Raw genomic sequence first — 25,698 nt, forward strand, 5'->3', positions numbered from 1 at the left:
ACTCTTCCACGAGGGCTTGCACATCTTTGTTTACGTACTCTCGGCCGTTATCTGTCCAAAACACCTTTGGAGTACCCCATCGATTCAGGACCGCTTGTCTGAGCCCATGGGCCACGGTTTTTCCGTTGGCTGCCCGTACTGGAACACATTCAATCCAGCGTGTATACAAGTCTTCGAAAATTATCAGATAGGCGAATCCCGATTTTGACCGAGTGAATGACATGGTATCTGCAGCCACCACTTCCCATGGTTCCAGTGGCGCGCGAGTTTCCATCAATCCCAGCGGCTTCTGTTGGACCGGCTTAGCCTCAATACATGTTTCACACTCCGATACGTACTGACGAATATCCTTGGCCATACCTGGCCAATAGTACCGTGCTTTGGTCCGATCCAGGGTCTTCCGGATTCCCAAATGGCCTGATTGGGGGTGGTCATGAGCCTGTTGCAATACCCACCATTTATCCGTAGGTGGTACTACCAGTTTCCAACTTCCTTCACCCTCAGCAATCAAACTCTCCATTGGTGCCGACACTTGTTTATACATTCGTCCATTTTCCAATCGATATCCCACTATCGAGTTTGGATCGGCTTCCAACATTTGCCACTTTTCCGCGTACCAATCATCCTCTGCATCACCGTCCAGGGCATCTAACTCGTCTATCGGGCTTTCATCTCCTTCGAATCGCCGGGATAAGGCATCTGGGGCCTCATGTTCCGACCCACGGCGATACTCAATGCGCATGTCATATTCAGACAATTCCAGGGCCCATCTGGCCAATTTTCCTGTGGGGTCCCGTGTATTCATCAACCACCGGAGACTGGAATGATCTGTCACCACCGTGAATGTGTAGCCCTCCAGGTATGGACGAAATTTCCTCACTGCCCACACCACAGCCAGGCACTCTTTTTCTGTGGTGCTGTAGTTGGCTTCCGCTGGAGTTAACGATTTGCTGGCACACGCAATCAATCGTTCTTTGTCCTCTTCCCGTTGGACCAGCACTGCACCCAATCCCGATTGACTGGCGTCGGTGTATAACACAAATGGCAAAGAATAGTCAGGCGTACTCAAAACTGGTGCCTCCACTAGGGCCTGTTTCAATGCCTGGAATGAAGCTTCCTCAACTTCAGTCCACCTCCATTGGGTATTCTTGCGTGTTAACCTGAATAGGGGTCCAGCTACGCAGGCAACATTTTTCAGGTGCCGATGATACCAGTTGATCATTCCATTAAATCGCCGAACTTGTCTCACGGTCTTTGGTGTCGGATAGTTCACAATTGGCTCGATTTTTTCTGGGTCTGGCCTCAATCCATCCTTATCCAGCAAGAAACCCAAAAATCGAGCTTGAGATTGGCAGAATTTGCTCTTCTCAAAATTTAAAGTAAACCCTGCCTCTCGTATCCGCCTCAGGACTTCTGCCAATACCTCTAGATGTTTTTCAAATGTCGGAGTGATCACTATGATGTCGTCCAAGTACGCTGCAGCATACGGTTTTAGATCTGGGGTGATGATACGATCAATTCCCCGCTGGAAGGTGGCCGGCGCATTACACAACCCCATTGGCATCCTCTTGTACTGATAGAGGCCTCGTCCAGGTACCCAGAACGCTGTATATGGCCGACATTGTTCAGTCAGCAGGATCTGATAATACGCAGAATTCATATCAATTGTCGAAATGTAATGGGCTTCACCACAGCCATCCAGTACTTCATGTATTGGAGGTGACCGATAGGTGTCACGTTCGGTCACTGCATTAACATCTCGGAAATCCACACACATTCTGTACTTTCCATTGGGTCGCTTTACCATTACCGGTTGACTTAGCCATTCGGACGACGCCGCTGGTTCAATTATGTCGTCAGTTACCATTTGATCCACAATTTCTTGCATGGCTTCCAACACCACTGGCGATCGCCGATAGACCCGTTGTTTGACCGGTTTATGTGTTTTCAGCCTGATGTCATGCTCCACCAAATGCGTCAAACCCAACCCTGGTGCCATCAAACTCTTCTGATGTTCGATAAACTGTTGCAACCGTTTTGTTTCCTCACCAGTCAGCTCTTGCAGCGCACACAGTGATTTCCGGGCACCAACCGCCGTTTCTCGACTCAACTCATGCCACTCGCCATCGCGTATCCGCCATAAGTTACGTTGCAGGTCCAATTGCATCTGGAAGTGGTCAATGAAATTCATACCAATTAGATTTAGCGACCCCAGTCGTGGTATATAGTGGATTGGAAATGTCACCTCTTCGACATTATCCAATTTAAATACCGGTCCAATCACACCTCCACTCTCATCGGTGGTATGATTGGCCATACCAAATCTAGTAGGTGTGTCTTCCATCATATATGGACACCCTGAGTCCATAAGTTCCTTGGCAAATGACCCAAACGCTGTAGTCTTGGCACCCGTGTCAATAATAGCAATGCGAGACATTCCTGCAGCACTTATTGTAACCATTGGCCGAGCCCGCCCTGTCTTGAACCTCCAAAACCCACTGGTGATTCGTGAACTCGCCCGATCCCACGATGGCTGTACTGCATGTAACGTATCCGTCAACACGTCCATTGTCGCGTCTAATTCTTGCGCAGAACCTCCATTGGACTGATGACTGCTGGCGTGTACCTCGACCTTGACCCGAATACGTTGTGTTTGTACTGTCGGTTGAGGGATTACCACGCTATGGGAACCGTCACCCTCTATTGGCGGCTCGCATTGGCGTTTTTTGGCTGTACCGACCTCGGTGGACACTGGCAAGTTACTGCAGTCTTGCCCACGGTGCCACATCGAGGACACACATCACGGTGAGGTTCACGGCAGTCGTAACTCAGATGCTGCAGTGAACCACAGTTGAAGCAGAAGCGTGGACGCCGGAATGATGGCACACGCGGGTTCAACCGTCCCATGTTACGTAATGTTGACGTATTAGGGGTACTGTCACTGAATGGTACCACTGGCGCTGCTGGAGGGGGATTCTGCCTCACCACAGGTGCCTTTGATCCAGCTTGGGTGTTGGTACTGGCTGTAATACCCACTGGGGCCAAGTCTTGTCCCAATTTACGTTTTTCCCGTTTCTTGGCCTTTCCAAGTTTGGCCTGTTCCACTGGTGGCTGTTGCTGAGTGCCATTCACAGATTCATGCGCTTCCACGGCATGAAGCAACCCTTTATGTTCACGGGGTTGTTTTGGGCCATATGCATACGAGCATTCTTTAACGAATGCTTCTTCCCGTGGTGGTGGGGCTCGTCTGGTCTTCATAGCCCGCCATTTTTCCTCCAAACGAGTCGCCTCATACAACAACGCCTGGTAAGTGTCAAACTTACCAGCTGGGCAGTGGTCCCAGTACTCTGGACGTAGTCCCTGGCACGCACGACGAACCTGTCGCGACTCCTCTGGTGGATGCCGTAGTCTCGAGTACAGACTTTGCAAACAAATCAAATAATTTCTGGCTGACTCCTTGTCGCCCTGATTCCGAGCTCTGATATCGGCTTTGATTTCCCGCTGGCGTCTTCCTCCAGTGAACCAGGTTCGAAATTCATCCTTGAATTGTTCCCATCGAGTCCACCGTTCGAAATTGGCTGAGCACCAGGTTGCAGCCACGCCAGTGAATACTTCCGGCAAGACTGCCAAACGATCTTCGTGACGAATACCCGCACTACGCATGAGCACTGATAATCGCCGCAGGAATTCATCCCCAGTCATTGAGCCATCCCCAGCGAATGACAGCTTCCAATTACGCGCGATGGCCCCGTAATCACGGTCACGGCCTCGTGACCTCGATCTTGACCGTCGTTCTGCCCTCTGACTAGCATATGAATCGTTTGACGACCATGACTGAGTCCCACTGGAGTCTGAATCGTCGTCACGATGCTGTGATCCCCTTTGGCGATGGTGATGGGTCGATCCCTGACCCTGGTTTGCCTCTGGTGGCCAATTAACATGCACATTTGACGTGGATGTAGTGCATGCCGGTGGTAATGTGCTCATCTGAGTTCCACTTGAATTTACTGTGCGCGTGACAGCTCCATGACCTCCCATTGGTCCAGCTGCTGTGTGAATGGTGCTCAAGTGGGAGGGTAATGTAGTCACAGCACAACTCCGGATTGGTGATGATGCTCGGAATGGGTCCAATGGCCGTGTCACAGCCGCCATTGTGTGTCCGACGGTCATATTGGCCACCATCGTCGTGATTTTGTTCTCGAACACCCGTAATACCTCCACAATATCACGATGAGTCGCAAATGCATCCATTGGCCCAGGTTGCGACGACTCTGAGCTTACAGCGACCGCTGGTGCACTTGTCACTGGCACCACTGGAGCCCCAGACGTTGCAGGTACTCCCAATTGGCTTCCCAGCGGTCGAATTCTCTCCAGGATGGCCACCTCGGCCCGTTCACGGCCCACAGCTGACTCCCGGACCAGTTCATCCACCAAGGGGTCCCATAAGGCTTCTTTGCCATCGTCCCGGTCCATCAGACGCTTCACCCGGTCCCGAATGACTTCATCTGACCCGTGGTGGTTCAACCATCGGCTACGCAGATATTCCCGAAGAGCTGGCACATCCACGTATTCAGGAATTGTATTGGAATCAGATGGAATCTCGTCAACTGCTGGACTCCATCTTACGTTCAGAGCCCCTAACGCCCTCTGGTGGTATCGATTCAATCGATTTCTCAATATTTGTGGCGATCCAAATGTCGATAACCCAAAACTGGCCAACAGCATTTTGAGTTTGGACGGTGGTTGGTCCATCAACCACGTGAGCTCTGATGGGGGAAGTGTATCATCACCATCGTGGTCATCCCCGTCTTCTAAATCAAGTGTCTCATCTTCTGGACGTCTGTCCGCTGATGCCAGTTCCGCAGCCAATGGGATAGGTACAGGTTGCTGGTCCGCGTTTGGTTGCCCGTTTGGGGGCTCATCCCCATTACCACCACGCATTCTCTTGCACGCGTCTAACAATGCGCTGGATTCATCCCAAATTTGACGCCACGAATCCATTTTCTTTTTAAAACAAAGTACCGACTTAAATAACGAATACAAAAAGTCGACCAATTGGTGAAATAACAAACAAAATATAACCAAGCAATCGTAACAAACAACCCGAAATCTGATCTTGTAACCTAATTCTCCGCACCTAGACCTGAAATTCAAAATAAAATCGACCCGTACGATTTAATGGCTCCCTGGCCCCACGTTGGGCGCCATATAACGTTCTCTACTATTTTGGGCGTCCCACGGCGGAGTGTAGTTGGCGCTCAATAGCCGTTATGGCTCTCCGTTGTTCGAAAACTGAAAATAAAATAAACCCAGAACCAAATGTCCCACCTGGAGATGTCCTGAATCTCCCTGGACTGGCTGCTCTGCTCAGGCTGGGTTAGAAAACCGAGTTGGGCGCCAGTTCGTGTGCCCCACGAACAAAATTAACTCAAAATAACACAACGGAGAAAATGAAAAATGAAAATAAAATAAAATGACAGGATAGCGATTTCAGATTTAGGAAAAAGGATAGCAAGAAAGATAGCAGTAATTAAAATAATAAAATTAAATAAATGCCGGGTTGGTGACCATTTGTTTAATTATCCATTAATTAATTAATTAATTAGCCAATATATATGACGCATACTCACATAAATAATGCTCAAAATAATGATAAATCACTTACAAAAGTAATAAAAATAGTATGCGCATATAACTTAATTCAAATAATAATTTTTGCGCATAAATAATAAATGTAGTGAACAAACATAAATATTAGTGGGTAGTGGTTCACTCGCACAGGAACAACAATAGCAAAATACTTAATAACGCAAATAATAAAATATTTGATTACAACTCAAATCAAAATGAATATAATATTAATTCAAATTAACAATAATTAAAAACTCGGATTTATAATAATTGTTACGCAAATTAATAATACTTCTTAACCAATATTCAACTAAATAATAATTAATAATTCAATTCAACTCAATGAAAATTGTATAATTAATACTCAGATACTAACAATTTCCAATTCAACTTATTAGTGGTTGATACGCAAATTACTAATATTTATTAACTCAAATTAGTAATATCTCATAAATTTTATCAATACTCAGTTATAAATAATACCCAACATACTACAATTTATAACTCAAATATTACAACTCAGCGTTGTGTACTGTATATATATATATACATATATTAGACTATCGCAGCCCGGTCGCATATGATGGTAATCACGTGACGTAAACTAATAATATCAACAAAAATATTTTTCTCACAACCAATAGTCGCTATTTAAATAATAAAATAACTGTGATTAAATTAAATCATCCACTGGGCGCGATTATTACCAATTTTATTCATATGCTTGCAATCACAACTTAATAATACCACACTAATACACTATCAAATACGTGAAATTCCCACGCTTGCAAATGGCCACCAACGCGGGAATGCAAAGCTACACGCCAATGAATTTACCAAAGGTACTTACAGTCATCGTCGTAGTACAAGTGGCGAATAGGCTCCATCGTGAGTGTTAATGTGAATAAAAAGCAAATCAGCTCAATTTAACCAACAATATACGTATATATATGCAGCAACAAAACCACTTAAAAATGTTTACGCACGCAACAGCACACCCTGCTCGAACAAACGATTATCCACGTCTGCCCATGGCAGCACGTGATTTTCATGCCGGCACCTCGACCGGCCATATTTCATATGTGCATCTCATTTTAACCCATTGGAGTAGTATCTCTGTCGCCTGTTACTTTCAAATACTACCAACGCTGACGTACCCGATGTCAATTGTGTAGCCTTGCCAATTCCCGACGTCCAATGCCCAATTACTTTATATATTATTAATTTACAATAATTTAAATGGATAAATCATTAGTAGTGCATATGAAATAATTATAAATTTCAGTGATAATATAATAAATTTGTTGCTGACAACGGTTGCGTCCTGTAAACTTACTATAATCAGTAATTTTTGCTGATTTCAGCGCCGGTTTCACCTACTGGATTAATTAAATACAAATAGCGTAATAATAAATGTAAAATCTTATATATAAACAACATAATCATAAAATTAATGAGTATAGAGACGTGAGAGCAGCGTGTGCTGCCATCTGTTGCTCACCAACCTAATGTGAGACTGCCACGATATTTAAATATCGTGACAAAGTAAATCGTCGAACATAATGCTCCAAAATAAAGGCCCTAAAACTGATCCCTGTGGACATCCCCTTGTTGGCTTTTTGTTTTCTTTTCCGAATCCCCATGACAGTGAGACTGTCCTATCCTCAAAGTAACTCTGAACGACCCTGTGAACATTTTTGGGGCACTCCCGTTTCTTCAAACCCTCGAGTACTCGCGGTCACCACACGTTGTCAAAGGCGCTAGAAATATCGAAGAGAAGTCCGATTGCCAGATTCTCTGTTGTCGAATTTAGCAAGCAACGCATCTCAATAATTGCATCTTTAGTCAACCTTTTGGCCATGAAATAGAATTGTTGACTGGAAATCTTATCCCCAGCTAAGACTGTGGTAATGAGTCTCGACTTGATTAGTCTCTCAAATACCTTCTCGATTACCGAAAATAAACATATTGGCCTATGTGATTTAGGGTCACTCGCATCTTTGTCATTGCTCTTAAGGAGCATGATAATCCCATCCTCTTTCCATGTCGTTGGGAAAATTCCTAATTCTAAGCATCTATTGTAGATAGAGCAAGTGGTAGAGCAAGTGGTTGTGAGTCGGAGAGCCGCCAAAGTAAACCTCGACCGCAACCCTTGACTAATGTCGTTATTGAGCCTATTGGCTCTAGGAAGTATGCTCTGGGAGCCGATTATCGTGAAGTTAGTCGTTCCGGAGGTGGGATTCTGGGAATTACTACATTATTTATTTATTTGTACGATTTATCTGGGGAGAAGTGTATCGAGTGTTCAAGATTCGTCGTCATCGAAAGGTTCCCGATGTTATACTGCGCTATTCATTCCGCTAACGGGCTGGGGGGACTAGTCCGCGGGCCTTCTTGGTTCCTCAGTGTCGCTCCCACGTCATATTTGCGATATTTTGTTTAGTTTCTTCTTGTTATTTCATTTTATTTTTAGTGTGATTAATCGACGTCTTCCACATAATAAAAACCGTGACCCTCTCTTCACAACCTAGCTTACTCAGCGCACCAGGGCATGCTGCTACCACCGCTCATGTCTCTCATCTCCGAAGGATTTAGATCTTAAGTTTTAAATTACGTGTACGTTTAGACCGGTTGCAATACTGGGGAAATAAAAGTCGGCTGGCGCTCATCAGGATCTGGAGGAAATGAGAAAGATGACCGGCGGGCGAAGTGTAACGTAGCCCGATTATGTTTGATCCGAGTATTGAGGAATTTTATTGAGAAAAATTTAAAGCGGCTGAGGCAGCCGTTCAGCACGCATGTGGCTCGGGTGATCACCAAAGTTAAGTAGTATCAAGCAGGATTACTGATTGGCTGAGTGACCATTTAGCCACGAGTCGGGTTCGAACGAAGGTCTCTGATCGTTAGGCGCGGGATGAAGATCTAGTGATCAGAAAAATAGGAATTTTATCGACCACTGGAGCTTCACTCAAACCGAAACTGTACTAGCTAGGTTTTCTCTGTGGTTTTCCTACGCCACTACGCCTCCATTGCACAAGGGAAGTAGTAGGGCATCACCGTAATAATGCAGTACAGTCATAATCACAAGTCGGACCACAGCCGCAAAAATTAAGTGGTAGAGTCGAAAGTAGAAAAACAAAGTTTGCGCGCCTACTTTCGGAAAAATAGAAAGTTTAAGTAAGAATCGATCAGTAAGTGAAAGAGACTTAGTTTGTAATAGGCAAAGCAAAAAAAAAAAATAAGAGAGGCAAGAAAAAGTATGTTACAAGGGAGAAATTGAATGTAGAGTCTTGTTAAACACGATGAGTGTTACAAGTAAAATCAAATAATTAAAAAATTATTGAGAAAAATTTGTGTATTTTGTTGAGTCTGATCGAATAATAAATATTATGTTATATGTTCATACGTCAAGCTTTCTTGGCATTATAATAAGTCACTCCAGAACCTCTCTATGCACGGATAACCCCTTAAAACTTCTCCACCTAAAATATCACTATTATAAAATAAAACTATCCTTGAAATTATTTACTCCGGAACATCTCTACTCAGAACAAGTCTCCTCGGGTTAAACTCTACTCCGAAACTTTTCTATTCAATGACATGACTATCCGAAATAACACTATCCATTATCGACTTAGCCAAACTATAACCGGTAAAAAAGAAAATACGATTATTACCATGAGCCGACATATAAAAAGATAAAGCGATAATGATAATAATGAACCTCACTGGAATCATCTTTTTAATTTACAACATGACAAGCAATTCAAATTTTTAAAGATTTATTATTATTTGTAGTGATAAAATTTAAAGTTAGTTATTTTTTATTTTTAATTAGTTATGAATTTAATGTAGTTTAAGGGGAGGGGGAGGGGGAGAGTACGAGCTAAATCATGAAAAAAAACGCTTTTTTTATGATTTTTTTTAGTCGAATGGATTGAGCTAATTTATTAAAACCTTTTGAACATTATTAAGTATATATTCAACAACATTAGGTAATTTTTTTATGTAAAAGTATCTGTTACGTCGGATTTACAATAAAAGCAGGCTTTGAGTCCTGACTGTAATATGACAACGGTGTTAAGGATGCCAAACTATAAGCGAGAAACTCAACCTACTTTAAAATCGGACTTATAGAATATTATAATTTTCAGTCCTAATCTTGCGACTAATAGACCGGGGATCGGTGAAATCTGGGAATAAAGGTGATTGACTAAGATTTTAATTCATGCTATTGATTTATATAATTATATTGAAAGAAAACATTACAAACGGATAAATTTCTGACTTATTCGGTTTACAGGTTTGTTTTACAGGTCTAGAACAGCTAGGTAGTGGTACGGCCCTTCTCTTTTTCTGTGAGTTTCTCTCCCTTGTGGTCTGCTTTAATTTAACACATACACAGATTTTCGTTTACTTAATCGCTCATCAACTTAACTTTCTGTGACCTTTAAATTTTAATCATGAAGTGACACCCTGCCTACTCTGATTTATTACTATTTATTTTAACTAATATTTTCTTTGAATAATCAAGTGGCTACCAGCCTACTCTGATTATTTTACTATTTATTTTAACTGTGATTTGCTTTAACCGATCCGGTGGTTACTAGCCTATTCTGATTTTACTATTATTCTCTATTACCCAACCGTCCACTTTGAACCAATTTTTAAGACTGACTCTTTTTGTTAAACTTCAGGGTCTCACAGAAAAACGAGAAAGCATTGTTTCATTATTTGTTCGGGGGAAAATCAGACCCAATAGAAAATCATCCTGGCCTTGACTTTCTTCCCATTTGTATAGGACCCAATACTTCGGGGGTCACACCATCCCCTCCGCATTAGTCCAAGGCGGGTTCTTTTGCCCTCTCTCTAGCTTACCTCTACTTTAACTGTTTATGTACTTATTTATTTATTTATTTATTTATCTACTTATTTATTCTCTATTAATTATCTATCTATCATTAATTAATTATTCGTTTATTATACTATTTGTTTATTTGTTTAATTATTTAATTATTTTTTAACCTATAAATTTATTTATTCATTTATTTATTTATTCAATTAATTTCGTTCATTATCTATTTATTTGTTCGCTAGATGTTTCATATTTCTTTACTCTGTCTTTTATTTCTTTTAATTTAAATTTTGTATTTTATTTAAATAAAGTATTTCCGTTACTTCCTAAAAGTGATCTAGAGAGTTTCACTTTTGGATCGAAGGACTCCCAAGCAGCGGAAACATAAATTTTCTATTTTATTACCACTTTTACTCTTAGAAAAAGTCTTTACTTTTTCTCGTAGAAAAACTCTAAAAAGTGGTGTTCGGCCTTATCGCTTGAGTTATGCAGCTGCCCTTTTTAGAGGACCCCTGCATCGCTCCCACGATCTTTTTCTTCCATAATGAACAACTAAAGATAAAATTTCTCTAAGTAATTTTTTTTTTTTTTTCATAACATTTTCAATTAAGTATTTACTTTAAATGTTTAAATTTTTTAATTTTATAATTACGTATGTATGTGAGATAAGGATGATCAGACATAACATATCCGTAAACAAGCCAGTGACTGAGCTTTTCCCAGAACGTCTTTAAAAAAAGATGATTTGCGGTGAGCAGTGTATTTCAGCTGGGAATTATCTGAAATAGAAAACCATTGGAATTTAGTGAAAACATTATTAAAACCTCCCCCCAACGTTCCCTGATTATTTTTTTTTTTTTTTTTTTTTTTTTTTCATTTTTTTATTTGTTAATGGTCATTTCCCTGGTGGAAATTTTTCGGACTTCTGTCTTAAAAAGTCTTTGGAACTCTGAAAAAGTCTTTAGAACTCTAGAACTGAGTTTTTAAGACAGAAGTCCGAAAAATTTCCACCAGGGTTATAGTAAAAACTGCTATTTTTTACGAAAATTTGCGCCGTTTTGGAGGTGAAAAACCCCCTCGTACAAAAAAATTCTAAAATTCAACGTTGGGGGGAGGTATATTATACGTAGAAAGTGTGTACCAAGTTTGAAATAAATCGGTAATGTTGTTTTTAAATAGCAGTGAGCACAGTCCGCGAGCACTGCTATTTAAAAACAATAATACCGTTAATACTAACCTAATACCGTTAAACTTAAAACTCATGTACACCAACTTTCTGATCAGAAATTTTGGTTATCTTAACTTTGTATGTATATGAAAGACTTGACATTGCTACACCGACTTTCGATACTTGTGTATTATTTGTCGCTTAAATTTGACGCTAAAGGCTATAATTTATCGCTACATTTTTTCTGAGTGGCGCACATGTAAAATTCTCATCACGTGACCGAATTTGACACTAAAAAGCAGCGTCAAGCGTCAGCATGAAAAAGCATCTTAATAAGAAAATTATGCCTTTTCCCTGATAGCCACTTTAGCTTGAAATTGCGGGTAATTTGATGTTTGAATTACCTGAAATCTGCTGCCCGAATTTGCAGACAATTTCACAGCAAAAGTTAAAAATATAAAATTTACGGTTAATTTTTCTTCAATTTAAACCCTGATAGCCAAGTTGGTGAGAAACTGATGAGAAACTTGCAGCCGCAACTGGAACCAAGTTGACCGCCAACAGTTGGTACGTCCAATAGTTGATGGACATTTTCTGAGAAAGTTGGTGGCAAAAAATGTAAATCCAAAAAGTTGACAATCACTTCCTGAGAAAGTTGGTGGCAAAAGTTGCTTGCAAAAGTTGGCAATCATAAGTTGACGGTAAATTTCTTTTCAATTTCCTCAGAAACTTGCATTCCAGTTGCGGCTCCATACTGGCACCAACTTTCTGAGAAAGTTGGCGGTAACTTGTAGCCAAAAGTTGCAAAAGCTGAAGTTGTCGATAACTTGTCGTCAAGTTGGTCGGAAACTACCCTGATAGCCAAGTTGGCGAGAAACTGACGAGAAACTTGCAGCCGCAACTGGAACCAAGTAGATCGCCAACAGTTGGTACCTCCAATAGTTGATGGACATTTTCTGAGAAAGTTGGTGGCAAAAGTTGTAAATCTAAAAAGTTGACTATCACTTTCTGAGAAAGTTGGTGGCAAAAGTTCCTTGCAAAAGTTGGTGATCATAAGTTGACGGTAAGTTTACTTTCAATTTCCTCAGAAACTTGCATTCCAGTTGCGGCTCCATACTGCCGCCAACTTTCTGAGAAAGTTGGCGGTAACTTGTAGCCAAAAGTTGCAAAAGCTGAAGTTGTCGATAACTTGTCGTCAAGTTGGTCGGAAACTAATGAATGACCAACTTTTTCTCGATCAACTCGTGTTATCAGGGTAATGAATGACCAACTTTTTCACGATCAACTCGTGTTATCAGGGAAGGTAAAATTTTACGAAAAAAACAGTCGGTAATGTTCATTCTTACCATTTCAGAAGGTAAGCAAATTCATACACGAAATTGTCTACAATTTGAGGGTAAAAATATAATTAACAATTTTTCAAGTTAAATTAACGATAAATTAACATGAAATGTGCTTGAAAATTTAAGACAACTTTTTGCTAGTCAACTTTTGAAGTAAATTTGCATTGTAATTCGGGCAGTAAATTTACTTCAAATTCAATAGCAAGTTGCATACAAATTGACGTAAAAAACCGAAAAGTCTGAAGTTGACGGAAATTTGACCAAAAATTCAACGAAACTTTTGTACAAGCAAACTGTGCTATTAGGGTTAGTGCAGTGCAGCACGGAACTGAAAAATATCAAAGAAAAATAAAAAATATGAGCTTTTTTACACCTTTTGTATACACCTATAGCTTTTTGACGCTTAATAAACATCTAATTAAGCAAATATAATTTTAATCCGCCGACAAATGGTCGCGGTCAAAATTGGTCTCATAGCCATTGGTCTATTTTTGGATTTTTGCTTTGAAAAAATAGGTAGAGCCACACATCTACCCTGACGGTTTAAAATCAGCCTGGAAACACCCTGGGAGTGGAAACACGGTGGAATCACGGTGGATCCAGGATGGTTACAGGGTGGATTTGTGCCATTTTATCACCGTGTATACACGGTGGTTACATGGTGTTTCCACGATGGTAACACGGTGTACCCACCCTGATTCCACAGTGTATTCACCGAGATTCCACAGTGTATCCACGGTAATTACGCGGTGTACGTGGAATCACGGTGGGTACACCGTAGAGTCACGGTGGGTACACCGTGTAATCATCGTGGAATCACGGTGAATACACCGTGTAATCACCGTGGAATCACGGTGATAAAATGACAAAAAACCCGCCGTGTAACCGCCGTGGATCCACCGTGATTCCATCGTGTTTCCGGGGTGTTTCCAGGGTGAATCAAAACCGCGAGGGTAAACAATTACCTAACTTATATCTCAATCTACCGGAAAAATTTTTGAAATAGTCTGTCAATATAAAGACACAACGCAACTACAGATTTCAAAGTTTGAAAAAAAATACTTCAGTGCAATATAAACGTATTAACTTTTCAGTTGTAATAAGTTAGAATTTTGAAACAATTACACTTATCGGATAATATTTTCATTAACCACTCTTTCTTGACAATTAGTTTTCGCCGTCCTGGTACAATTTTACATCATATTATCAATGTTTCCATACAAATTAAAAAATTTGAGGTTAGAGATCGTGGTTGTCACCCACCCTGCTTAAAAAATCCGATAGATTCTTATAGCCAAGGTATAAGGCCCTATACTTAACTATAGCACTTCCCATTCCTGCTTACAAAATCCGATAGGTTCTAATAGCTGTATGTATAAGGTCCTATACTTAACTATAGCACTTCTCATAGAACTCATTCATTCTTATAAAATCTCTGTAGGAATTTATGAGATAGTCCATTGAAAAGTTACATTTTGGGTTGCGTTTTTTAGAGGACGCAATTTTATTTTTTTGATGTGTAGGGGGGGTCAGTGTAAAGCTAAAACCAAGTTTGTGGGGTCGCCACCCTTGTCCCACGGCCGCCATCTTGAAAATAGGGGTTGAAATGGTATTTACGATATATCTCTTAAACTATTTATTTTAAAAAAAAAATTTGTAAACATTTTTTGTTGCAAATTAAATTCTCTACAACTTTGGTCCAGTAACTTTTTGTCGTAGAACTATAAATAAAAAAGTTATAAACGAAAATCTTCAGAAATTTGCGAAAAAAAATTATATTTTTCGATGTAACTTTTTTTTTTATCATTTTACGAAAAAATGATATCAGACCATTTTTGTACATCGTTATTTGAGGAACAACTTTTATTCGCATCATTTTTTCATTAAGTCAATAACTAAGGTTTTACAGCGCTCCGAAGTGAGTACTATTTTTCAGTACTCTTAACTATACCTATATTATACGTGTGTACCTATAATATGTCATCAGTTATTGTTTGTTTTTTTTTTCTTTTTTTTTTTACTTTATTATTACAACTATTTTTAATTACAAATTTTGCAATATTATTAATAATTAATTATTGACTCTTTTTCACTCCATAACAGGATTTAACGATTATTGATTTTTAAAATAATTTTAAATCTGATGGCCGTTACCGGGAATACTATTCAGGTAGAAAATACCCAAGTGACCATGAGGGAATAAAAGAACAGCTGCTATTGTTATTATTATTCCAAACCTCTGTTATTGTAAGAAAATTATTGATGCCGGTGCAGAACTCTAAACCTCCAGCACCCCCTGAGCTTCTAAAATTGATCTTTTGCAAATGCAAAGGAAACTGTGGAGCGATGTGTGGATGCCGAGAAGCAGGAATGAAATGTTCTGCAGTGTGCTTCCATTGTTCTGGAGAGACTTGCAGCAACGTAATGGAACTCTCAGAATTAATAAATGAAAATGACTTTGATGATGAACCACCAACATTAACACCCCTTCCTTCTCCAGTTTTCCCACCGGTATTTAATTCAGAAAGCCGATCAGATGCTGAGCCGCAGCCTGGTCCATCGAAACGACTGAGGACGGAGAAATTCTAATTTAGAACATCACCGTGGATTATGCCTATTGGGGATACCACGTAAAAAAAACGCGCCTCTAGACTCTAACTCGTGGGTGGTGGGGAAAAGAGTCAATAATTAATTATTAATAATATTGCAAAATTTGTAATTAAAAATAGTTATAATAATAAAGTAAAAAAAAAAACAAACAATAACTGATGACATATTATAGGTACACACGTATAATATAGGTATAGTTAAGAGTACTGAAAAATAATACTCACTTCGGAGCGCTGTAAAACCTTAGTTATTGACTTAATGAAAAAATGATGCGAATAAAAGTTGTTCCTCAAATAACGATGTACAAAAATGGTCTGATATCATTTTTTCGTAAAATGATAAAAAAAAAAGTTACATCGAAAAATATAATTTTTTTTCGCAAATTTCTGAGGTTTTCGTTTATAACTTTCTTATTTATAGTTCTACGACAAAAAGTTACTGGACCAAAGTTGTAGAGAATTTAATTTGCAACAAAAAATGTTTACAAATTTTTTTTTTTAAATAAATAGTTTAAGAGATATATCGTAAATACCATTTCAACCCCTATTTTCAAGATGGCGGCCGTGGGACAAGGGTGGCGACCCCACAAACTTGGTTTTAGCTTTACACTGACCCCCCCTACACATCAAAAAAATAAAATTGCGTCCTCTAAAAAACGCAAGGTTAGGCCTAAAAAATGTAACATTTCAATGGACTAAGAATCTATTGGATTCTATAAGATTTTCTAAACAGGGCAGTGGCAGCTTTCAGGACGTTTTCTAGCGTAAGTTTTTCACAGGTTATAAGTAAATAATCAATCTTGCTGTCGATGTTTGGTATTTTTTTTTAACAGAAAATTTATATCTTGGTCAATGGAAAAAAAATTTCAACGGAGTCTGTCAATAAAAAGATACAACACAACTCCAGATTTCGAAGTTTACAATACTTCACTGCAGTATGAGCGTATTAACTTATCAGTGATAGTAACTTAGAATTCTTAATCAACTATGTTTATCGGTTAATATTTTCATTTATTAATCTCTGTCGGCAATTGGTTTTTGCTGTCTTGCGATAATTTTACATGAAACTATCAAGGTTTGCTTACTAATTTCAAGATTTAAAGTTATCCCTCGCGGTTTTGATTCACCCTGGAAACACCCCGGAAACACGATGGAATCACGGTGGATCCACGGCGGTTACACGGTGGGTTTTTTGTCATTTTATCACCATGATTCCACGATGATTACACGGTGTACCCAACGTGATTCCACGTACACCGCGTAATTACCGTGGATACACTGTGGAATCTCGGTGAATACACCGTGGAATCAGGGTGGGTACACCGTGTTACCATCATGGAAAAACCATGTAACCACCGTGTATACACGGTGATAAAATGGCACAAACCCACCCTGTAACCATCCTGGATCCACCGTGATTCCACCGTGTTTCCACTCCCAGGGTGTTTCCAGGCTGATTTAAAACCGTCAGGGATAGGTTGTGGTCGTCACTCAGTGGCAGATTTCAGGACATTTTTGGGCTTGACTGTTGCACAAACTAAAAAGCATTTATTGTTCTTGATCTTGATGCAGGGCAGTTTGATTGAACTAATTAACTAATATCTCGTTCTTTAGAAAAATTATAGGGACAATCTGCCAGTATAAGAACACAATGCAGCTTAGGAATTCAATAATTTACATGATCCCAGTAAAATATCCAGTTAATTTATTAGTTCTTCTATTCAAATTATTGCATCAAATAAATTTCAGCAGATGATATTTGCAATAATTGATCCCTGTAAAAGATTATTTTCTGCTCTGCCAAAAAATCTAACGTAGGTTTATCTATAAATTCGTTCAACCTTTAAAATTTAATAACAAGAATGAACATTACCGGCTTTCTTTTCGTAAAAAGTTCCCCCTGATAGCACGAGTGGCTCATCAAAAAGTTGATATTCATTAGTTTGCAACCAACTTAACCGCAAGTTGTCGAAAACTCTAGCTTTTGCAACTTTTAGCTACATGTAACCGCCAACTTTCTGAGAAAGTTGATGCCATGGAAGAGACGCAATTCGAAGGCAGAATTCTGAGAAAATCGAAAATAGCTTTCCGTCAACTTATGGATTGCCAACTTTTGCCACCAACTTTCTCAGAAAGTGTCTATTAACTTTGGAAATACCTTTTGCGGCCAAGTTGGGCTTGCTGAAGCTGGCCCCCGTCAATTTTGATTTTCACATTTTTTTAATTTTTCAATGCTCCAATCGTTTGTTCGTCGTTTGTTCGTTATTGTCCGTCGATTGTTGTTGTTTGTTCGTTTATTGTTTATTTATAATTAAATAATTAAATCTTCAACCTCAACTTAGCCCCCCTTAACTTATCGTTATTTCAATTCTTCCTGTTATCAATCAATTAATATTCATTTTCGTTTGTTCTTTCATAATCTTCGTTTGTTCGATCATAATTAACGTCTTATCGCCTTTTATTATCAATTTTAATTAATTAACATCTCATTACCAGTGTAGCTATGTCGCGCATGCGCATTAATACTTGTGACGCAGTGGGATCTCCTTCCAGATGCCCGGGAACATTTAAATTTAAGATTTATTACAAAAAAAAAAGTGAATATCCAATCAAACAAAATATGAACTTTTAATTGTACTTGTCGTTATGAAATTTATATAAAATAATCTATATTGATATTGTGAATAATCTTAATATACAGCATCAATCTGAATAGTTAGTAAATTAGTTATTAATTAATGGAAAATATAAGTGAAAATCTAATTTATCATGCTTTTCAGCGTACGTCTCTACATTCAACGTGAGTGCATATATATTGTATTTACTTGTGAAGATTTTATGTCTGCAAACTTTTGGTTGTGTATGTGAAGATTTCCTGTGCGTGCATATTTATATATGTTGAATTTTACAGCAAATTTTCCATTCATTTGTATAAATTAGATTATTTTCAGTTTTGATATCTACTGTAAAAATTAGATATCTCAAAAAACGATTTTTTTTTTTGTTATAATTTTTATAGCCTTATATAATTTATTCTTTGCATAATTTTATTTTTTTTCCTCAATAGGTTCATTTTTGAGTAAAGAAAACGAATATTGATTTTTATTGATATTTATTTATTACTCAAGTATCACAATTCACAGTATTGTCAAATTAAAATACATTCTAATTTGGCTTGAACATCGATAAATATCATGAGACCACATAGATATAAGTTTGGAATCATAAGTTTAGACGGAAGCACTGTAATAAATAAAAAAAATTGTTGTCAGTTGACTCTGCGGGCCAGCCCCAAAACTTCCCGCTGCTTTCGAGCTCCTTGAGTTCGAAATCATTGTTGAGAATACATTTTTGAGCTCTTCGAGCTCGAAAATACTTTTGTATGCCTTTGATTTCGAAAAATAACGTTTACCATTTTTTCTACAACGATATCTCTCGAACGAATTCACCGATTTAGACGGTTGAGGTGACAATCGACGCGTTTTATTGAGTTCTAGAGCTAATCAAATTTTTTAATTGATTTATCAAGACGTTTTTGAGAAATTTCAAAAAAACTAAAAAAAAAAAAACAATTTTTTTTTAATTATTTCGTTAACGGTTTCTCTTGAACGAATGAACCGATTTTGATGGTTGAGGTGGCATTCGAGGCGGCTTAGAAAGTTTTAGAGCTGATTAGATTTTGGAATCAATCCATCGAGCAAATTAAAAGTTATTCAAAAAAAACATTTTTGAAAAAATTTTATTTTTGAAATATCTCCAAACGTACCCTACCGATTTAACTCAAATTTTCAGTGCTTATAATATTTAACAAGCCGCGTCGAATGACACCCTGACGATTCAAATCAGTTTATCCGTTCAAAAGTTACAGAATATTTACATACGTACGTACGTACATACATACATACACTCGGACATCATCTTGAATCTAGTCAGAATAGTTTCCTAGAATCTCAAAATGTCGACATCTGTTGGAATTCCAATTTTCGCGAATCGGGGTGAAAACAATAACTTCCCAAAATTTTTGAAAATCATCGATTTTCTTAGCGGGAAGTTAAAAATATATTCTGATACAGTTGTACTACAAAACATGGCTTAAAGACCCTGATTAAAAGAAATGGTTCGAAGAGATTTGCAATGTTGAATGCCCATAAGAAGGATGATTCAAAAGTATTGAAAGTATTCAAAAGCATTAAAAAGTATTAAAATTTTTTTTTTCAAATCGCTTTAAATCGTTTCTTTTAATAAGAGGAAACAATTTTCTAGTTCATGATAATCATAATCATTTTTACGTATCAATAAAGTCACATGAACAATTACAATCATATATATATAGATTTACACTAATATAAGAACTATAACTCCTACTATCGTTATAAATAAAGGGGCAGGTTTTCGGTACAAGTTTATTTTTATCCGGGTTTAAATTAATATTGCTGATGGTTTCATGACAGCTAATCCCTAACAATTGATTCCCCCGATCCAAGATAATATATTCTTATAGTTGTTTTTATTTCTTAGGCTAATAATAATGAGAATATTCTATTATTTTCACAATAATAATCAAAAGTTTTTATTAACTAAAATGAACTGTCGAGGGGATCAGATGCCGGTAGGATCAATTTGTAAAGATTACTTGGCGTGGTATAAAATTGATGGGATGTTGACGGCACACCATGGCTGGTATATCTAAATATTATTAATGTATTTGGAACTTAATTTAAGCCCGGATAAAAATAAATGTGGTTTAAAAAACTGGCCCTAAAAAATTCATGGTTTTATGAATATTAGATAGAATATTTTTCATGTTCGAAAAGAATTTAATATTCTTAGTTGACATGGAAATACTTACTTTTAGGTTATGTAAATATTAAGTCTCGAATTAAAAAATAGTTAATCAAGAAAATCGATAAAAGGAACAATTGATACAATAATATCAAATATTCACTGGTTAGAATTGTTTAATCCTTCAACCCCACAAAACATGGAATTATTTCTAATGTTGATCCTTATTATGTCTGTTTGTAACTATAACTCATTAATAGATGTAAAGTTCTGAAGATAAATAATTATATTCATTTTTTCGCCAGGAGAACTACATATTAAACTTTTACCTTGAGAAATTAATGAATAGTTCGACAAAATAAAATACAATACAACAAAACATTTTGATAAATCCATACTATGGATTCCATAGGAATATAATATATTGATTAAAGAGTTAAATTTCTAATAATAAGGTTCCAATTTAATTTTTTTTATTAAAATACAAGTAACGAATCGAAAATATTTTTCTATAGACTCACAAAAACCGATGACAACATAATCGATAAACCAAATCAAAATTGAAAATCCGATGGTAATTATGATAATTGCTATATTAATAGACGGATGAAAAATTGACATAATTATTTTTACATAAGCATTGACAAATTAGTACAGCAACTATTACATATTTTAATTATTTCAAAATGATTTTGTCTATAATGACATTTGAATAGAAGTTTAAAATAATCTGTACTGTGTACACAGATACTTCTGTACACTCAAAAATTGTTTTAATTACCGAATAAGCATTTTTGAGCATACAAGATTGTATTTGTCATGAACTATCTTTATCAGATATAATTTTATAAAAACATCATTTATAGTAATGCCATAACCTACATTAATCACACCTTAAGATTATTATTATCCAAATAATCAAGGTGCTCAAGCAAAAATTTGCTATTATTTTACCGTGAAATGTCTGTCGTAAATTGGAGGTAAACGAATTCAAGTTTGAGCTGTCGAGCTGACTATCTTTGAAATTGATAGCTAATAAACGTCAACTTTATTCAGTTTTCTAACTACAACATGAGCATAACACACGGTGTAAATTAACAGAAAGTTAACTGAAAATTTTGATCTTCAACTCTTGCTAGCAATTTGCTGCCCAATTTTAACCGCATTTTGGTCAAGTTGAATTTTTAAATTGACATTAATATGCAATAAACATGGTTACCAGGTTTTTGCAAACAATCCTTATTTAGCCTCTCATTATTCGATTGTCACCTCAACCGTCGATTGTCACCTCAACCGTCTAAATCGGTGAATTCGTTCGAGAGATATCGTTGTAGAAAAAATGGTAAACGTTATTTTTCGAAATCAAAGGCATACAAAAGTATTTTCGAGCTCGAAGAGCTCAAAAATGTATTCTCAACAATGATTTCGAACTCAAGGAGCTCGAAAGCAGCGGGAAGTTTTGGGGCTGGCCCGCAGAGTCAACTGACAACAATTTTTTTTATTTATTACAGTGCTTCCGTCTAAACTTATGATTCCAAACTTATATCTATGTGGTCTCATGATATTTATCGATGTTCAAGCCAAATTAGAATGTATTTTAATTTGACAATACTGTGAATTGTGATACTTGAGTAATAAATAAATATCAATAAAAATCAATATTCGTTTTATTTACTCAAAAATGAACCTATTGAGGAAAAAAAATAAAATTATGCAAAGAATAAATTATATAAGGCTATAAAAATTATAACAAAAAAAAAAATCGTTTTTTGAGATATCTAATTTTTACAGTAGATATCAAAACTGAAAATAATCTAATTTATACAAATGAATGGAAAATTTGCTGTAAAATTCAACATATATAAATATGCACGCACAGGAAATCTTCACATACACAACCAAAAGTTTGCAGACATAAAATCTTCACAAGTAAATACAATATATATGCACTCACGTTGAATGTAGAGACGTACGCTGAAAAGCATGATAAATTAGATTTTCACTTATATTTTCCATTAATTAATAACTAATTTACTAACTATTCAGATTGATGCTGTATATTAAGATTATTCACAATATCAATATAGATTATTTTATATAAATTTCATAACGACAAGTACAATTAAAAGTTCATATTTTGTTTGATTGGATATTCACTTTTTTTTTTGTAATAAATCTTAAATTTAAATGTTCCCGGGCATCTGGAAGGAGATCCCACTGCGTCACAAGTATTAATGCGCATGCGCGACATAGCTACACTGGTAATGAGATGTTAATTAATTAAAATTGATAATAAAAGGCGATAAGACGTTAATTATGATCGAACAAACGAAGATTATGAAAGAACAAACGAAAATGAATATTAATTGATTGATAACAGGAAGAATTGAAATAACGATAAGTTAAGGGGGGCTAAGTTGAGGTTGAAGATTTAATTATTTAATTATAAATAAACAATAAACGAACAAACAACAACAATCGACGGACAATAACGAACAAACGACGAACAAACGATTGGAGCATTGAAAAATTAAAAAAATGTGAAAATCAAAATTGACGGGGGCCAGCTTCAGCAAGCCCAACTTGGCGTCTAGTTGTGTCTGTTAGTTTGACGCCAATTTCTTGCTAACTTTGCCATAAGGGTACCCTTATAGCCAGAGTTTCTGATCAGAAAGTTGGTGTACATGGGTTGCGACCAACTTTACGACAAGTTATCGACAACTTTCAGTTAAGTGACTGTTAACTACAAGTTGGCTACAAGTTGCTCAGAAATTTGGCCTGCCAGCTCTTGTGGGCAGGGAAGGGCAAGTACAATGCTTGACATATTATCCACATCCTAATAGCACAGTTTGCTTTAACAAAAGTTTACTGTACAAATGTTTCGGTGAATTTTTCGCCAAATTTCCGTCAGTTTCGGACTTTCCCATTTTTGACAACAATTTGTATGAAACTTGCTATTGAATTTGAAGTAAATTCACTGCCCGAATGAAAATGCAAATTTACTACAAAAGTTGACTAGAAAAAAGTTGCCTTTAATTTTCAGGCAAATTTTATGTCAATTTATGGTTCATTTGTCTTGAAAAATTGTTAACTATATTTTTACCCTCAAATTGTAGACGATTTGATGTATAAATATTCTTACCTTCTGAAATAGTTAGAGTAAACATTACCGACTGTTTATTTTCGTAAAAGTTTACCCTGATAGCACGAGTTGATCGTGAAAAAGTTGGTCATTCATTAGTTTCCGACCAACTTGACGACAAGTTGTCAACAACTTTAGATTTTGCAACTTTTGGCTACAAGTTACCGCCAACTTTCTCAGAAAGTTGGCGGCAGTATGGAGCCGCAACTGGAATGCAAGTTTCTGAGGAAATTGAAAGTAAACTTACCGTCAACTTATGATCACCAACTTTTGCAAGCAACTTTTGCCACCAACTTTCTCAGAAAGTGATCGTCAACTTTTTGGATTTACAACTTTTGCCACCAACTTTCTCAGAAAATGTCCATCAACTACTGGAGGTACCAACTGTTGGCGATCAACTTGGTTCCAGTTGCGGCTGCAAGTTTCTCGTCAGTTTCTCGCCAACTTGGCTATCAGGGTACCTTTAACTAGAAGAAAAATTAACCGCGAATTTTTATTTTTAACTTTTGCTGTGAAATTGGCTGCAAATTCGGGCAGCAGATTCCAGGTGAATTTAACATCAAATTACCGTCAATTTTAAGCTAAAGTGGCAATTAGGATAAGCATTAAATATTAGTATTTATATATTCACGAGATGGCAGCATTTTCACTTGTTCTGTCCGTCATTTAATAAACGGTCATGTGGCCAATTAAATGTCAATGACGGGACCACTCGTGTTATGTCCTGGGAGGTTACTAGAATCGGAGCTGACGCCACCTCCTGGACAGTTCGTTGTCACGCGGGACCAATTTTGAATTTGAAAACAGTGGATAAATTTATTGTTGACTACGATGATAATGATTATGATTATTATTTAATGAAATAATTAAGTTATAGATAAGGATAGATGTAATTGATAAAATAACTTTTATCTGAAGACTGAGTTTTATTATAAAGTTTGGATGAAACTTGATCAGTAATAACAGTTGTATTCGTCAAAAGTTCTCGGAGAGAAGTGAAGCCACACCAGACGGCAGAGAGATGTCTGACCTCTACTCTCCAAACTCTCTCCACTACTCTCATGCTCACATCCGCGCTCATACAACATACCTACATATATATATATATAAAATATATATATAATATATATATATATATATATTAGTTCTTTACCAAATAGACTTATACATTTATACTTTCTACTAATACAAATTGAGATATAAGCTTATACATTTACGTTCTTTCCTTTACCCATTCTACGTCTTCTTATTACTTATATTATTTATATTCTATTTTCCTGTACTTGAATACAATCTTCCGGTTAAATATTCTAGACTATCAGAGGTGTGTTCTTCTATAATTATTCTATATTTAGTTATTCGTTACAATTGACATTATCATTTATCGTGAAACATCATTACAATTATTCTAATTCTATATTTCAATATTTCTACTAATTCATTTATTATACGAATCACTCTTTGTTTAATATAGAACTATATATTAACAATAATAATTAAGTTCTTGTGATATGGATTTCATTTTTAAGTAACATTTATTTATTATATATTTCCTTTTCTTATTTATTTATAGAGTATGCATTTGTTTATAACCATATTTACTGTTAACTATAGAACAAGGGCCTATTCATGATTTTTATACGTGTGTTTTGTTTAGGTTTTAAGTGTCGGATGACAGAAAAAGTTCCAAGACCACTCAAACTGTATTTATATTTCTCTGAATATAAAATAAAGATTTGCTTATATATTCGTTCAATTTTTATAATCTAAATATATAATTTAATAAGTATGTGCCACTACGATTTATTATCTAAATTATTGATCAAATGTTGATAAAACGCAATAAGTATTAATATATAAATTTCGAATGTAGTTTAAATGCGCGCTTATTTATGTATCTCAAGTTCACTAATCAATTAACAGGTGGAGACACCTGAGGCACCTGAGGACATAACACTCGCATTTCTAGTTATTCCTTAATTTGAAGGTAACTTTCTTTACTAGAAAATTCAATTACAATTTAAATACAACTTGAACAACAAGATGTCGTGAATTTAGAAGATAAGTTAATTGGGAAAACGTGGCCTGAAAATTGCAGAAAATGAAGCGAAAAAAAAAATTTTTTTCAAGTTGACATAAAGTTTGTGGGATTATTTGTGCCAACTATT

The 25,698-nt window shown here is 36.8% G+C and overlaps 1 long non-coding RNA gene across 2 annotated transcripts in view; it reads right to left on the reverse strand.

The window, feature by feature from the left end:
* Positions 1–10,716: 10,716 nt before the first annotated feature.
* LOC128667375 (uncharacterized) overlaps positions 10,717–25,698 on the reverse strand; it is a 33,762-nt gene continuing 18,780 nt past the window's right edge. Inside the window, exons 1-3 of one of the 2 annotated variants that reach the window (XR_008403346.1) lie at positions 11,724–11,807; positions 11,105–11,265; positions 10,717–11,038 (exon numbers count right to left, since the gene is read on the reverse strand). This is a non-coding gene — a long non-coding RNA (uncharacterized LOC128667375). Of the gene's footprint in view, positions 11,039–11,104; positions 11,266–11,723; positions 11,808–25,698 lie in introns of those variants that run through there. The other variant, XR_008403347.1, reaches the window with a different exon arrangement.

Source organism: Microplitis demolitor, chromosome 2, assembly GCF_026212275.2.
Source record: "Microplitis demolitor isolate Queensland-Clemson2020A chromosome 2, iyMicDemo2.1a, whole genome shotgun sequence".
NCBI classification, from domain to species: domain Eukaryota; kingdom Metazoa; phylum Arthropoda; class Insecta; order Hymenoptera; family Braconidae; genus Microplitis; species Microplitis demolitor.